This window comes from Agelaius phoeniceus, chromosome 5 (genome assembly GCF_051311805.1).
Source record: "Agelaius phoeniceus isolate bAgePho1 chromosome 5, bAgePho1.hap1, whole genome shotgun sequence".
Lineage (NCBI taxonomy): Eukaryota > Metazoa > Chordata > Aves > Passeriformes > Icteridae > Agelaius > Agelaius phoeniceus.
The window spans coordinates 13,502,528-13,518,839 of NC_135269.1; the positions used below are offsets into that span (position 1 = coordinate 13,502,528).

Sequence of the window (16,312 nt, forward strand, 5' to 3'; positions counted from 1 at the left end):
GCTGGAATTGAGGAGTCCTATCTCATGGTGTTAGTGGTGAAGCAAACTAAGCCATTCCCATGACTCCGTCCTGCCATGTCATGGGCTGTTTCTGGGTATCAAGAATATTGTGAGAAGACACTGGAGAAATGTAATCATGTCTTTGAGTCTGAATCGTTGCATCAAAGCAGGCAGTTTGTCAACTACAGTAAGAATAACACCCAGGCTTTGTCCTATGACCAAATTAACTAGTTCTGGTTTAGAACATTGTGTGCACATATATACACACACATTATGTATATATGTATGCACATTTATGTCATTGTCAGTGTGTACATATAAATAAATAGATATTTACATGTACGAGTAGGACACTGGCAATGCAGAACACCAGAGCAAGAACCTCTAATTTCTGGACAAGGAAGATAAGTCCACAAATAACTCACATATGGGTAAGAAAGAGAAGTGTGAAAGAGAGAAAGGGAGTAAGGAAAAAAGGGACACACTGGTTATGTGTCAGAGAGCCTGGGAAAAGGCAGGAAGGATATGTGAGGAAAAGGGGTGTGGAAAGGGCATTTGGCTGAAGCAGAACATGGGGAAACAGAGGCAAAAGAAAAGTACAGAAGGAGCTGAAAATAATGAAATGCCAGAGAAGTAAAATAAACATCAGAAGGGAATTCACAGATTAAAAGATAGGAAGGGAATAGGACATGTTTCCCTCCCTGTTCACTGGTTATACTTCTCCATCTCATGTCTTTTATTCTCTCTCATGCACTTTCTTCTATTCTTACCAGTCCCTTATAGATGTTTCTCTTAGAAGCATTAATCTGCAGAAATTCCCTCACTGCACCTCTGCCCCTACACTTCCCTCCCTCCCCAGCACACAAGAATGATAAGAGAGAAGACCTCTCTCTCACCTCTACTTCTCTCCAGCGTGAGTTTTTGTCAGTTTATGAACCACTGCCAGGTACACGATGCAAAGACAGGACAATTTACCATCAAACAGAAAGTCTCATTCTGACACACCCAAAGTTTGTTTCTATCAGAGTATGTTCCCCAGGGGATAGAGTTTAACAAATCATATGCAGTGTAATATTAATTTTTGCATGCTACTTCAAGCTGACATGCTGTCTGTTAGATGACTGTTTTTCCTAACAGAACTATTCCACTGGGAAGAAAATTAACTCTTAATATGCATTTCTCTTGTACTCTGCCAGGTTCCTGTTCTCACTCAGTTTCAGTCTCCCTCACATACTCCCTCCATCTGCCATCCTCATCCTTTTCCCTGATTGTTGTATCCCATTTTCATCTTTCTTATTCTTACCATCCTGATTTTTCTTCACTACTCTTTTCTCCTTCTTCCATTGTGCCTCTTTTCCCTGGCTTTCCCATTCTATACTTTGCTTCTTTTCCTTTTTCCCTATTTTTCTATTTTGCCAGTTTTGCTTACTCCCTCTCCTGTCCCATTCCCCTGCACCCAGAAAATAATGTTCTATGTAGCTCTGCAGCCACAGAGCCATAAGAAGAGTCAGCCAACTTATTTAGAAACCCAAGCCAGTCAGCCCCATAGAGCTGTCAGCATCACATGCTGTTCTGTAGGCTGGCAATTCCAATAAGGGAACCAGAACAAAAACCAGAACCCTCTTGGAAGCAGGGATTCAGCATCTTTGGGAATCTAATTCAAGAATCTGACTGGGCCTACACAGTGCTATGGGCTTTGAGATGGATGTGCAGATACTGCCCTTAAACTTCAGTAGTTGTTTTGCCCAACCCTGCTGTATGGTGCTATAATCAGTAAGAGGAGAGCAGGGGGAACAGTTCCAAAGAATGAATTATCCCATAATAAATATTTCTCTTGGTGTGGCTGTTAAGAAAGCCTCAAAATTAGCCTAAATTAATAGCTTAACTTTCAAACAGTTAAAGCTATGTAATATGAAACACCTGAGACAGGAGAAAATAGAAAGAAAAGTCTGCATGAGGGTAGAAGAATGGTAAAAAGTAGAGGAAAAACAAGAGAGATGAGAAAGCTAACTTGTTTACTAGTGGACACACAGAGAAAAAAAAAGCCTTTGCTAAATCAGCAGTACCTAGAGGGCCAGAGTTCCAGACAAGCTGAAGAGCTCCCATTGATTTCTCCCACATTTCAGCTGCTCAGCATTTCGAGAAGGCAAAACCCTAACACCTCTCCTGAGCTGGGGACTAATCTAAGAGACTTGCCTTTCACAGCTACTGCTCTGGCCACGTCACCCCCAAAATGCTGACTTCATTGCATTTTGCACAGAGCTGCTGCTGTGGAGAACAGCGGAGTGAAGGAACAGAGAATTAACGCTAACGCGTCTCGCGGAAAAGCGCTCAGCAGCTGAGAAATCTGTCTCAGGCTATTTCCCTCACACCCTTCCCACAGGATAATTAAATCTCCTGACAGCACAGCCTGTCGAGCCCCGGAAGGGAGGGCATGTGGACACACAGGCTGCTGCGTCTGGCTGCTGAGGCAGCAGCAGCTCAGCTCTGTGGAGATGTACACAGCAAACTGCCTCTTGCCAAGACTGGCAAGCACATGGGCCTTTTCAGGGGGGTAAAGTCAGTGCTGCCTTCTGCAGCTAGTGGGAATTGGCCATGTCATGTGTTTATCCACTCTGTATGAAGACACGGGCTTTAAATCATCAAACATGGAGTGCAGTGCTGCTTAGCCAGTGGTACTGTCTGCTCAGGTTCCTGTTCAAAGCTTCTCTGCAAGGCAGGATACACAAGGAGCACATAGGAGAAAGGGTGAAAGGTAGGAGATGGAAATTCCAATGAAATTAAGAAAGGAGGAGGCAAACACAAACATGCAGCACAGGCTAATAACAATCCTGCAAACAACCAAAGCTTTCTATGTGCAGGACATCACAGACCATTGCAAAACTGGTGGGAAACTTTCTATGTGCAGGACATCACAGACCATTGCAAAATTGGTGGGAAGCTTCCTATGTGCAGGACATCCCAAACCACTACAAAATTTGTGCGTTTTATAGATGGCTTAGTCCCCAACCAGCACCCAGGATCTTCACTTGCTTTTTGGAATTAATGACCCAATACACTACTGAAGTAAGATGGTGTCAAAAATCTTGACTCTGACTTAGAAACGACATAACTGCATGCTGACTGAACCAAGACTTCCAGATATGCACAAAATGTTTGAAGCCTACCACCTCCAAAACTCCAGATCCTGGCTTGAGGATGGTTGGGAGGAGAGCACAATTGGGAAAACTCCTTCAGCTGTTTTGGTCTACAGAGTATTTGCAGCACAGTACCTGGGGTGTTAAGAATCAAATTTCTCGTGAAGTAAAAAATGTATCTACAGAAAGAAAAGCAAGCAATTTCCAGAATGTTTTCATAGACAAAAAAGGATATAAAATGGAATCTATAGTATAGAGTATTTTTTTTTACTTTTTTGGATCTTTTAATGGGTTTTGGTTTTTTGTTTGTTTTCTGGTTTTTGTAGGTTTGTTTTTTTTTTTTACTTCACTTGTGTAAAGCAGCTTCAAAATAGCCTGTGAGCTAGTAAATCAATAGAGCCCTTTGTCCAGGAATGCTTTTGATTTCGTTCCCATGCTTAGTCTGTAACCTATGCTGCCTTTTCACTGGTCTCTGACAACTGAGAACATTGTGACTTTTGAGCTGAGACTAGGACATCCCAATGACAGACCCTTAGTCCTGGAGTTCATTTTCTTCATTGTCCCTGGTCAACCTGGAATTGAAGAGCAGTCACTTATGTGATTTATAAGGAATTCTGGAAATCTGATTTTACCCTAATGAGAAGGTAGTTTCCATTTTCTAATACAAGTTAGTGTGTAGGACTGTATGCTATTCCTACCTTAGCCTTCATGATCAAAGATATAGGACTTTTCTGTAATTGTATATTAGTCTCATACTGTGACTATTATCTTCTCACATTTTTTTCTGCTTTTTTTCTGCAAAGAATTTGCTCTGGAGAGGCTTTAGAAAACAAAAAAAACTACACTATTTGAGAGTAATGGATGCCTCTGCCTGATGGCCACATAAAATCTATTAAGTTAACATGAAACCTTACATGTTACTGTTAACATTTGGAAGATTCTTCTGGCATTTCTTTCTTTTAATTCAGTGTTAATAAGTTTAAATAGGAAATGTTATTTGTGATTAGGAAGAACCTGGGTTTGAAGGAAATGCAGTGTCTGGAAAATGCCCCAAAGGAAGGAACAAAGATGGGACATTAAAGATTTGCCTCAGAAGTAGAGGGCATGCACTAAAACCAAGAGACACAAAGAATGACAGAATAGTTTGAGTCAGAAAAGACCTCTGAGATCATCAAGTCCAACCATTAACCCAGCACCGACAAGTCCACCACTTGATCATGTCCCTCAGTGCCACATCTACACAGCTTTTAAATACCTTGTGAGTTCCACACTTTGCTGGACAGTCTGTTCAAGTGCTTGACAGCTCTTTGAGGGAAGAAATTTTTCCTAATATCCAATCTAAACCTCCTGTGGTGCAACTTGAGGCAATTTCCTCTTGTCCTATCACTTGCTACTTAGGAGAAGAGACCAATCCTTACTCACTACACCCTCCTTTCAGGCAGTTGTAGAGACCGAAAAGGTCTCCCCTGAGCCTCCTTTTCTCCAGGCTAAACAACCCGAGTTCCCTTAGCTGCTCCTAATACAACTTAAAATGCATCTATTTCAATTTATGTTGTATTTAACTTAATATGCATTTCAGAGGAAGTGGTGAATACAAGCAATAGCAGTGATTTTGTACTAAATATGGATTTCTGAAAAGAAAACCCAAACCAGGCACTACCTATGAGCAAGCATGAGTAGGAAGAGGAAAAAAAGAGGTAGTGTTTGAGCTGGATCATTGCTGGGTGAAAGTAGACAAATCCATTTTTGCCTGTATGGAATTTAGTGTTTTGTGGCACATTTCCCCACCGTTTTGCCTTTTCTCTCTCCATTTTAAGATGAAGGGTGATGCTCCTCAAAGCTGTTGTCAGTGGAGAGGTTGAGTAGACCAAAACCCCTTTGACTCTACTTCCCACTGTATTTCTCCTTCCAATAAAAACCACTGGTGGTGGGCATCTTCTTAAGCCTCTTGTCACACGTGGCTGAACAAGACCTCTCCCCACCCCTCATTCAGATCAGGGGAGGAATGTGAGGAGACAGAAAGGGAAGGGATGACACAGAAAGTGGAGCAGAGATGGGAGAAAGGCATAGATAGAAGACAGGCTAATAGACTGACAAGGCTTTTATTCTCAGCTATAGAGAATCTCACCCTCTGGAAATTAGGTAATTTGGGGCTTTTCAACAGAATGATTAAGGAAAGGCAAGGACTATTACCTAATATTATTTATTTTATAGGGAAACTGAAAAGGCTAAATAGGACAGCTAAATAGAAAAATTAGAAAGATATGTGCACAAGCTGTCCCTTGTACAGCTGGATCACAGAGAACACTAGTCCTGGAGCCCACTGCACAATACCATGATTATGGTTAAACCTAAGGAGGAGATATTTAGATTAGATTATCAGGAATAAATTTTTTACTGTGAGGGTGGTGAGGCACTGAAATGTGTTGTCCAAAAAACTTGTGGATGCTTCATCCCTAGAAGTGCTCAAGGCTAGGCTGGCTGGGGGCCTCAGCAACCTTGGTCAGCAACCTTCACCTAGTGAAAGGTGTCCCTGCCCACAGCAGAGGTGTTGGAACTAGTTGATTTTTAAGATCCCCTCCAGCCCAAACCATTCTATGACTCTGATTGTGAGAGACAGACCTCAAAATGCTCTACACACATGTTGCCCACCTAAAAAATACATAGGAACTGCAAAAGGCAAGCAATCAGTGGTGGAGGACAAGAGAAATTCTCCAGATGGGATACAAGTGAGTGCACATCTATCTGCTTGATTTTTTCTACCATGTATACTTTAGCAAATATTTAGGAACAATGGGATGAAAATTAGCATAATAAATAACAGAGTGATTTCCATGGAAGCTGCTCTAATTCTGACTGACCCAGGCAAAAGCTCCCTTGCTTCCACACGAACATTTAAACTTGACTGAAGACTGTATTTGAGGAAACAACAGTGAAATATATTATCTAGGGAAGGGACATGCAATGATCACTGCACCTTAGAGAGGAACCTCCAAGCTCTTGCTAGTTCAGCTCTGGTTGGCACCATCTCCCTCTCCTCCTCCTTTCATACACAGGCTCATGAATGATGCTATTAATCAGCATCAAGTCCCCAGAGCACCTCCTGCTCTGGAATGCCACTGATGAGCAGATGGGATTTTTGGCAAGAAATGACCTGGCACGAAAATGAACAGAGGAGAAGAATATGAGAGAGGAGGGGGAACTGCCTGGAGCTCCTCATTTAAAAGAATTGAGTAAAAGAGATTTATCTTCTCCGCTGATACCACATTCCAATGTACAGTCATCTAAGGAATTATCAGAAGCCACCTGTGCACATCAACACAAGCCAATTTCCTTCTTTAACAGTCTGGTATATCTATATTTGTGTGGGTATATCTAATAGGCAATGCTAGCAGCTACCTTTGTAGTGGCTCAATGCAGGTTAACTACAAAACGTTGACTCAGCCTCTTGGCTGGGCTCTGCAGCTCACATTGATGTCCAGCAGATGCTGTGCTAAGATCCCACTGGGTAATTTTAAACTAGCAGGGCTACAACTGTCTGAACTGCAGCAATGGTCAGCCTAGAAGAAAGGCCTGACCTAAAGTCTTTTGAAGCCTGTTGCTCATTGCTCTTCCACATATCCTTTTGCTCAGCAAATAACAGACAGGCCTCCCCCTGACAGTCATGAAATTCACATACAGGAGGTGGGAGCTAATATTCTTCAGTCATGAAATGAGCAAGACATCTCAGGAAGTATTTTCACATTAATATTACAGGAAATAGCCTCACTGTGAGTGAAAAGAAGATTCAGATCTTACAGGTCAGGGATCACTCAGTTTTAATTCTGTGAATCTCACTGGTGGTAGTGGAAGCTGGGGAGATACATCCCAGGTTACATTCTGCACCTTTGGAGTGCTATAATGCTGAAAATCACATTACACATCTTGGATTCCAACATACATATAACACTTGAAACAGCAAAAAAGACTATTTATTTCTGACATATTTCTCATTTTTTAAAGAAATCTTCTGTCTTTTTGCATTTACTGAATAAAACACACAGCAGAACACAGAGTTATTCTGTCAACAAAGCAGTGGATGTGCAGCCTGGAAGACAAGCACCTGCTCAGGGATCATTAGTGAATGGAGAGGGAAATCTTCCCTGTCCCACGCTTTCACTTCACACACACTTTGAAGAGACACGTGGTGCATCGTTTGGTGATGCACATGGCACAGAAATGCTGCTTTCTCTAGCTCATGCCATACAAGGCTCAAGAAACACTTTACAAACACTAACAAATGAAACTCTGTCTCTGTAACACCAGGGATATCACCTCTCTTGATTTTACCATAAGTCTCTCAACTTTACTTGTCCTACTCTATTTTATGTGAAGCTCTAATTCTCAGAAGTCAAATGATGTGCAAGATCCATAGCCATATAATTGGGCAGCAGCTGGCAAAAACCAAGTCTTATGATTCAGAAATCTGAAAGTAATTGAAAAAGTTCCCACTTGAGGGGGGAAAAAAGTCTTGCTTCTTATGTAAATTCACTTATTGCATGACTGGCTTCTGATTTCTAATTCTTGGGCTGGTAAACTGGAGCATTTCTCCACTAATGGGCAAGTACTCTTATCCCCAGCTGGCAGATCAGAAAATTACAAGGCAGCACTAAACCTGGCTACAGTATAAGTGAGTGTTCAATGCAGCTAAATTCCTGTTACATACTGCAGCATTGAGCTGTGCCTGTAAAAAGGACAAACGATGCACTTAAGAACAAAACATGGGCAAAGTCTGAAGCAAAATCCAACTGTCTTACTCTTAGCCCAGTGTTTCAACATCCAAGAGTGCTCTTGTCTGACCTTGGAATTCAGAAAAAATCCCTCCTGTTTTTAAATAAAAATCTGCAAGCCTCTACAGATATATTTGAGGAAAGAAAAACCTAGTAAAAACCACTGGAGCCTCTCATACCTTGTTAGGGACTTGAAGAGAAAAAGGAGTTCATTTTTAAAGGACTTTGAAAGTATTGCCTCCTGTATAGATTGCAATAAACTAAGGATGATTTCCCAGCCCATGCAGCAGCAAGAACAACAGCAACACTTCTAGACTCACATGAGGCAAGCCAGCTCAAAAGACAGCAGACAACAAGAAGATTAGGGACATCCTCAGGAGCTAAGGAGTTAAGCAGATTTCACTCCCATTCATTACACATCCTGAAGGAGTCATTCCAGAGCCATCTCTAGCATAGCTGGGACCCTTAAAGCTTTTGTTTGGCTTGCAGTGTGTGATGAGCTGGAGCCCACATGGTGTTCAGTGCCCACTGAACAGGGTGACAGGAGCTGTCTCATGCACTGAGGAGCTTGCACATCATTCCCAGTGAGTACAGGGCTACTGACTTTTCACTGACAATACCTTGCTGTACAAACAAAACAAAATCATATATTCTTCTCTGACTTATCCTGCTGTCCCCCTCTGTTCCACTTTCCCCTGGATGCCCCTGCAAGCTGGACACCTGGAGGAATAGAGCAATTGCTTTATACCACCCAAACGTGAAGGAAAAGAAACAGCAAAACAAAAATTAGGCAAATGCAAAAAATAAATAAGCTCTCCCCTAAAAAGCTTCAAAAATAAAGAATCCTTTGCAGGCTGTTTAATTTCAACACCTACCTAAAGGGAACAAGTCGACTGGATGGTGTTAAGGTCCATAAAGTAGGTTATAAACAGTTCCACAAGGGCAAGAGCATATATTGTAACATGCAATTTTATAGAGGCCTTCAAATGAAAATAAAAACACTGGGTAGTTGGGGCTCTCTCACATGCCTATGAAAAGTCAGGAAAGAAGAGATGATACCAAGAATTGATAAACTGCAGAGGAGAAAGAAAGCACCAGAAAAAAAGGAGCTAGGAAACATTTTATTTTAAAATACTGTTTTGTTTCAAAAATAATCTGGTGGGTCACTTCAATTTATTTGCACATTAAACAAACTGAGTAAGTCTTCTGTGAACTCTCTTCAAGGCATAGCTGTTAAGTAATGGAAAAGATTCCCATAAATAATCAAGCCAGGAAATAGGGAGGGATTTTAGGAACACAATACCCTACACAAATTAGTTGGTAGCCATCTCTTAGATGCCTTCTGTTCTCTTCTTAACCCTGGGGGAGAGAAGGGCAAAAGAGATAAAAAAAAATAGAAACAAAATTTGAATAATGCTTTGCCCTTCCTTGCATCTGTCAGGATGAGAGTGAAAGTTCCTGGAAGGTGAAGGTCAGAGGAGACAGCTACAACACATGGGTGAGCATGCCCAGGAAACCAGAGGTCCTTCAGACTTCCCATGATGGAGGAGCTTGGCCTCATGTACCCTGCATTGATCTCCTGGCACTTCCACACATAAAAATAGATCAGACTGAATCTCTCCATGCTCACCCAAGGGATTCTGCCTCTAAGCCTCTTCTGTTTGCTACCAGACTAGCAGATAATGTGAGCAAACTTGTCAGAGCAACAATGTGGGCACTGTGGCAGAGCTCCCTGTCATAGTGCCTTTTGAACTGGATGTTGACAGCTCCCACCTCCTCACAAACCAGAGCTGAACCCATGAGAAAAAGCAATGAGCTTATACCAGATAAGGAGGACCTTCCTGATCTGTAAAAAACTTCATGGGTGAGCACAGAGTACCCCTCCCAAACAACATATACCTTCCTGGGATGCAACCATTATCACCAACACTACATAGATGGCCATGTGAAACAGGTTAATGAAGGGGCAGAAATCAGTCATGCATGTAAGGAATCAAATCTGTCCTGCAAATGAACCATTTCACAGACTAAATCGCTTTCTGAGATGGTAAGTTTGTCATTCCCACTTTTCACAATGGGAAACAAGTCTTTATTCTTTTCTCTCTTCCCTTCAACTTCTCTTTCTCTCTCCGTCAGTGACTATTGTGTGTCGTGTGGGCCACATTCCTGTCTACTGTAAAATCCTCCGAGTGTAAAACAGAAGGTTGCAGCAGAAATACAACTGGCACTGAGTGCCAATTCCATTTCCTCCTCTATTTCTTTCTCTCCATGAGTCAAGCTCTTGCTCCCTGCTTCCACACATGCACAGAGCATGGCACAGCACCTTTCTGTATGAAAGCAACATTTTGTTAAAGCAGCCTGAATTCTTAGTGAATTCCTACTCCAGCTTTTACCATAACACTATTCTCTTGTCCTAAATCATGTAGCTTTCATGTAGCTTTTCCCTAGGTAATTCCAAAATAACAACACTTCCTAACTGTACCATATGGCCGACAAGGGACAGCCAGCCACAGGTCACACTCAGACAGATTCCAGCAAAGGCTTATTCTCTGCAAAGAAACATTGGAGTACCTTTTATTAACACTGCTGTTTGCAGTAAGCTATGGAGTCACAACCTCAAATAACAGGAAACATTTGCCAAGGAGACAAGGGAAAATACCAACAGCCTAGTTAAGGTCCAAATCCCCACTGTCTTATTCTGGGTTCTGGTTTTGAAGCCTTCACTCCCCTTTACAAACTAATTAACTTTATGTACCTAGTTGCCCTATTACTAAGGTTTCCTTTCTTTACTTCTTTAATTCTGTGGCTCAGAATTCCTAAATGCATTTATATAGGAGGTAACTATGCAATTACAAATGCATCCTTTTGTTGTTCATGTTATTTCATCTTTCACAGATCCCAGTTCTCAATATCATATAGAAGGTAAATCATCATCTCCCAGGAGTCCATGTGAATAGAGCCAAAAATCTTATTCACTTGAGACCTTGTTTATCTCCTGTTCTGATGATTAACACTGTGAGCAAGGAGGGACTGATGCAATCTGGGTTAAAACCAATATTCATTAATGACAGTAACAACCCTCACGCCTTCAACAGAAGCAGACAGATGCTGTGGGTCAGGCTGTTGCTTTCCTCACATCTTTTATTTCAAATGAGATAATGCTGCTAAAAAGCACTGTGCTAACAGCCTTAGACAGAGAAGTTCACCATGTGCATAGACAGGTAACACAGGAAAGCAGCAGTGGTGATCAAACATCTGAAAAACCTGTCCAAGGGGGTCAGAGTTTGAGGGGAATTCAGGGTATTTAGTCTCCAGGAAGCTGAAAAGAGGTACAGCAGTCTTGAGATGTATCAATACACAGTTCTCCTTGCTCACAGGGAACAGGTCAAGAAAAAGTTTAAATTGATTGTAGGGAGCAAGACACAGGTGAGACCTTAGGAAACTGTCTCCAGTGGGATCTCACCATGGGAGCAGACAGCCCAGGCTGACTGCAGAACTTCCAGGGCAGAACAAGACATGCAAACATCTGGCAGAGCAGGTGTGAGCGTGGCTGGTTCCGCCTGCACACAAGGCAGTGCTGCCTGGCCAGCAGAGATGTGATCCAGGCCTTTTTCCAGTGACTCTCAGATGTCAGCTTTATAACCTTTGCATTGCCAGTGTGTTTGTACTCTCAGCTGGCAATGCTAACACCAAAGTTTATGGGCTCTCTCCCTGCCCAGGCCATTTAGTGGATGGTTGTACTGCTCAAAGTGCCAGCAGAAATGCTACACAGTGCAATTTGCACTTCAGTGTTGCCAGCATCAGTCTATTTGCAAAGGAACTGAGACCAATTAGTGCAGGGTATTTTAAGTGATCATCAAAAAAAAGACTGAAACAAACCAGAAGTAAAAGAAATCACTTCCAGAAGTCTAAATAAACAACATCCACACCACAGTGCTCCATGTCCTTCTGTGTTTTAAAGACTTGGTCCAGACATGTGCATCAAAGAGGCCAAAAACTAGCTCATGGTGTAATAAGAGAGTATTAAAGGACACCCAAGCTTCCAGAGGTATGCACAGCTGAGAAACTTGCCATGAACTTCTCCAAATATGTCTATAGCTTTATCCTAACCCTGACTACTCCAGACAACTCTGAGCTGCACTTGGTGGCTATGGACCATAGTCCTTCCCTTTTGATTACGTTCCTTGTGCCTAAAATATGAGGTGGAAGTACCTGCAAGCCAGCAACTCATCTTTATCCTAGTCATTTGGTGGCAAAAACTTGCCAGCTCACCCTCTACAGACGTAGTTGGAGAGATTGGGCAGTTGAAAAACTGGGTACACCTACCCATGCGCTGAGGAGTGTGCAATAGAAGAAAATCAGGAGGACACCAAAATTGCCATTTTTTTAGAGTTTCCATTTGATTCCAGACAAGCTATAGCAGTCTCAGCAAAGTAAAAAAAACACCTCTGTTTTCAACAGTGTCACCATAATCTCTGCTGTGATTGCCACTGGGACTCAATGCTCCTAGAAGCAGAGTGGAATAATCTCTAGCTCAAATTCCTCTGGCACCCTGACACCATGTTTTGCCTTCCAAACACAATGTTTTAGGAGAAGCAGAAGAAAACCAGAAAGACCTTGGTGTCAGTGACAATGGTCTCCTTGCTACGAGTGATGAAAAATAAAGATGGCATTGACACGTCATGACTATGGTGATTATTATATTGCCTGGAGTTCAACAGATGAGGGAATAAATCAGTCTTCTGTCACTGACAGCATGACAAAAGGAGTTTGCAAAGGAAGTAAGTAGCACTCAATTTTTTATTTTGACTATTTCTCCTGTTCCAAGTTCCACCACCCCTGCAGCTGACAGAGCAAAGAGAAGTGGTAACCATTCAAGGATACGCTGACCAAGCTAATTTGCTTTACTTGCTCCCAAATCCCTCATTCATCCACTATATCTTAAAAGGCAGCTACTAAGCCAGTGGTCTAACGAAGACAGTATGGTTATTAAAGCAGGGTCTTTGGCATTGTGGTGCAAATTAGCATAACAGCATCACACCCTGTGGGGGCATTAAAACAATTGCTTTTATCATTTCAGTTTAGGTCTTCAGAGATTGAAGCCTCTGATTGTGAAATGGCTCTCAAAAGCCTCATTGAAGTCACCCTGCTGAATCTTATTAGGATGAACCTGACTCCAAAGACCACATCTGTGATTTTCTTTAGATAATTCTGAAAAGATCTGGCATGTCCTAGCTCTCATAAAACATTAACACATTTACAGCTACCTTGGTTTTCTAGTTATGTAAATACATTTTATCACTAAATGATAATCTGGTTAGTTACGGTGACTTGCTCAGGGAAAAACACAGTATATAAGTGGTTGGTCCTGCACTTTGTAAACTGCCTAAAATGCAAATTGAAATTATTCTTGTACACAACTGCAAGAGAGTAAGTTATAAATCAGCAATTTTTCAGTTGCTGAATAGCCATATATTATGCCTACACATGCCATCATTTATTTTTTGCAAAGAATAGGAATTCCCTCACCTTCATGTGTGAATGTCAGGATCCCTGGTACCCAGTGTTCCCTTCTTACAGAAAGAACCAATGTTATGGAAACGCCCTAACCACTCCATACAACTGGGGCAGGAATTCCAGCCCCTCCTTCTGGTTCCTTTGAATTACCTGCAAGTAGATTACGTGGTTTGTGAACAAACCAGACAGCAGTGCAGAGATGTGAGTTAGCTCTGTCTAGATCCAGGCAGGAGGGGTAGCCATGACTCAAACACACGGTCCCGCTTCCAGATCAAGAATCCGAGTGTGTTCTCATCATCCATTTGTTACCTACACAGCTCAAAGTTGACACACTGCTACGTGCTGCTCTGTCAGTTGTGCAGAGGACCCTCCTTTTCCATGAATCACAGGATCACAAGGTTGGAAGAGACCTTCAAGATCATCAAGTCCAACCCATTCCCTAACACCTCAACTAAACCATGGCACCGAGTGCCACATCCAGTCTCTTTTTAAACACATCCAGGGATGGTGACTCCACCACCTCCCTGGGCAGACCATTCCAGTACTTTATCACCCTCTGTGTGAAAAACTTTTTCCTAATATCCAACCTATATTTCCCTTGACGCATGCAAAACACATGTCTGCTGGTCTGCTGGTGGAGCAGCCAAGGCATGTTTAAGCACAGAAGTTCATCCTGCTGAATGAGACCAGTCTTAACTGCTTTTCCAAGACCCACTATGCCCTTTCTGGGCCATTCTTCCAGCCCAGCTGTTCCTGGAAGTCCTGCCCAGGGGTGGGATATCCATCAAGTTTCTTCCTGTTTTGCCGGGTCTGTGCAGCTCCTCCCTGCTCATCCCTGTACTGGCTCATCCCTGAGTAACAGGTACTGGGCATGACAGACCAACAGGTTTGGTCAAAGCACCCAAGCTAGTTCTGTAGCAGGTTTGCTTTTGAGAGTGGAAACTAATACAATCTGTGGTTTTCCATACCTGGAATTATTGTTAAATGGACTATTAGGGAGTTTTCAGTATACAGTCAGCATTGATACACCACCTGCAAGGTTTTTCAGTACTCTTCTCATGACTATTTTAGCTACATCCAGCTGAAAACAGCTGGTTCTTTTTCAGACCAGACCAGTACAAAAGAGAATCAGAGCCATCAGTGCAGGGATTTCTCTTGAAGTCTGGTCCTTGGATCTTGCTGAGTTTAAGTGGTTAAGAATAGCAGTCATTGCATTTCTGACTCTGGCCTGGGGGACTCCCTTTGCACTGCAGTGCTCCACTTCTCAGTGCTGGAGTGAATATTGCTTCTGTTTCTGGCTTTTCAGTGAGTCTCCCAAAACCACTGAATTCCAACTGTGACACCACTGTACAGGGTGGCAAACTCCAGCACACAGATTCTCCAGAGGTGTGCCACAATCCATGTGTGTCTTGCTGAGCGTCAGCTGTTTGTTTGCAAAGAGCTGCCTGATCATAGTTCCCCACCTAAAAATGCATTCCATGCCCTCTTAAAATTACTTTTTCCTCAGTAGGCAGTTGCCACCGCTATCACAGGGAAATGTGGTTTTCAACATCTGGGGGCACTTGTGCAAAATGGCAAATGGGAAGAAGTGCACCAGCAATTCTTTTTATATTAAAATACGGTTTGCAGGTATGAAGGAGACTGGAAAGACCTGTTGTGCAGTAGCTGAGAAGGGGTTATGTTATGAATTACACCTCATCCAAGATGAATAACAAGTCCTCCAGTAGTCCAGCTGAAGTAGGCCACAACCGGATGTGTATTACAAGAGGCTGAATGCCATTCCCACTCTAATTTGAGTGTCTGGATGAGAATATAACACTGGGTGCTTTCTATGGTGGTAGGTGGATTATACAAAGTCACTTTCATGCTGCTTTCTGTGCTCTCCTCTTGCCTTGTGTTTATACAACTGAAATAAAAGGTTTTCCTGTTTTGGCTGTGCCAAAGAAACCACTTTGCATGCTCATCTTGCAACCCTAAGAATCAGCCCCCAAAACAGAGAGGCAGTATGTCCTGCCCCTTTCTTCTGCCATCCTGAAGACACCCTGGTCCCACCTGAGAAGCTTCCTTAAGGTTCTACACCTCAGAAGAGGCACCAGGCCTACTACCCAATACTGCTAACATACCCCTGTGACCTAAAATCCACGATCAAACCAGCAAATATTGGCCTGTGGTGTCAGCTCTCCAGCTACTGTGGTGACAGCTCAGAATGAGCTGATACCACACACAGCCTTGATATGAAGGTAGAATAAAATATGAGGCGGGAAGTGAGAATATCAAAAGGAAACATGAGAGGATGCTATGCAAGGCAGGGTTCTTTGAAATATGCTGAAAGACTGAGGGTGAAATAAGAAAAGTTTTCAGCTTCCCACTGTGAGACTTCTCTGTTTTACCCTGTGATGGGGGCTCAGTAGGGACTGACCCAAGCTGGGTAATTTCCATCACCTGCACAGCTTTCTCCTAGACCCTGAAAAATTATCTTTATGATAGCCTCACAGACAAACAAGTGCAACTCAGATGAAGCAGTGAAATGCTGAATTCCTGCAAAGTGTCATGGGCAGCATTAACAGGGAAAAGGACTATTTGGCAAAAAGAAGCCAAATAGAGAAGACCACGGGTAGAGAGCTGTGGTGAGCCACACCACCTGTGGCAGGTGACTCAGGTAGAAGGAGTGAAGGCAGGCATGTGGCATCTAAAAATGAAGAAAAAATAGCTGGGTAGGAGGCAGGAGGAAAAGGGCAAGGCTGAGGCAGCCACACAGACTGATTCATTCCAATGGCAGCTACAGTGGCACAGACCTGAGCTGTAATGGAGCAGTGAGTCAGCCCCTTATAATTAGCCCTAATTGGCAACCTAGTGAAAGCAGGAGGGTGGGAGAAATAGCAGAGCAAA

The 16,312-nt window shown here is 42.7% G+C and overlaps 1 protein-coding gene across 2 annotated transcripts in view; it reads right to left on the bottom strand.

Annotated features, from left to right (window-relative positions):
- The window catches only part of TMEM178B (transmembrane protein 178B), a 221,556-nt gene that overhangs the window by 64,511 nt on the left and 140,733 nt on the right, over positions 1–16,312 (bottom strand). The window lies entirely within an intron of this gene.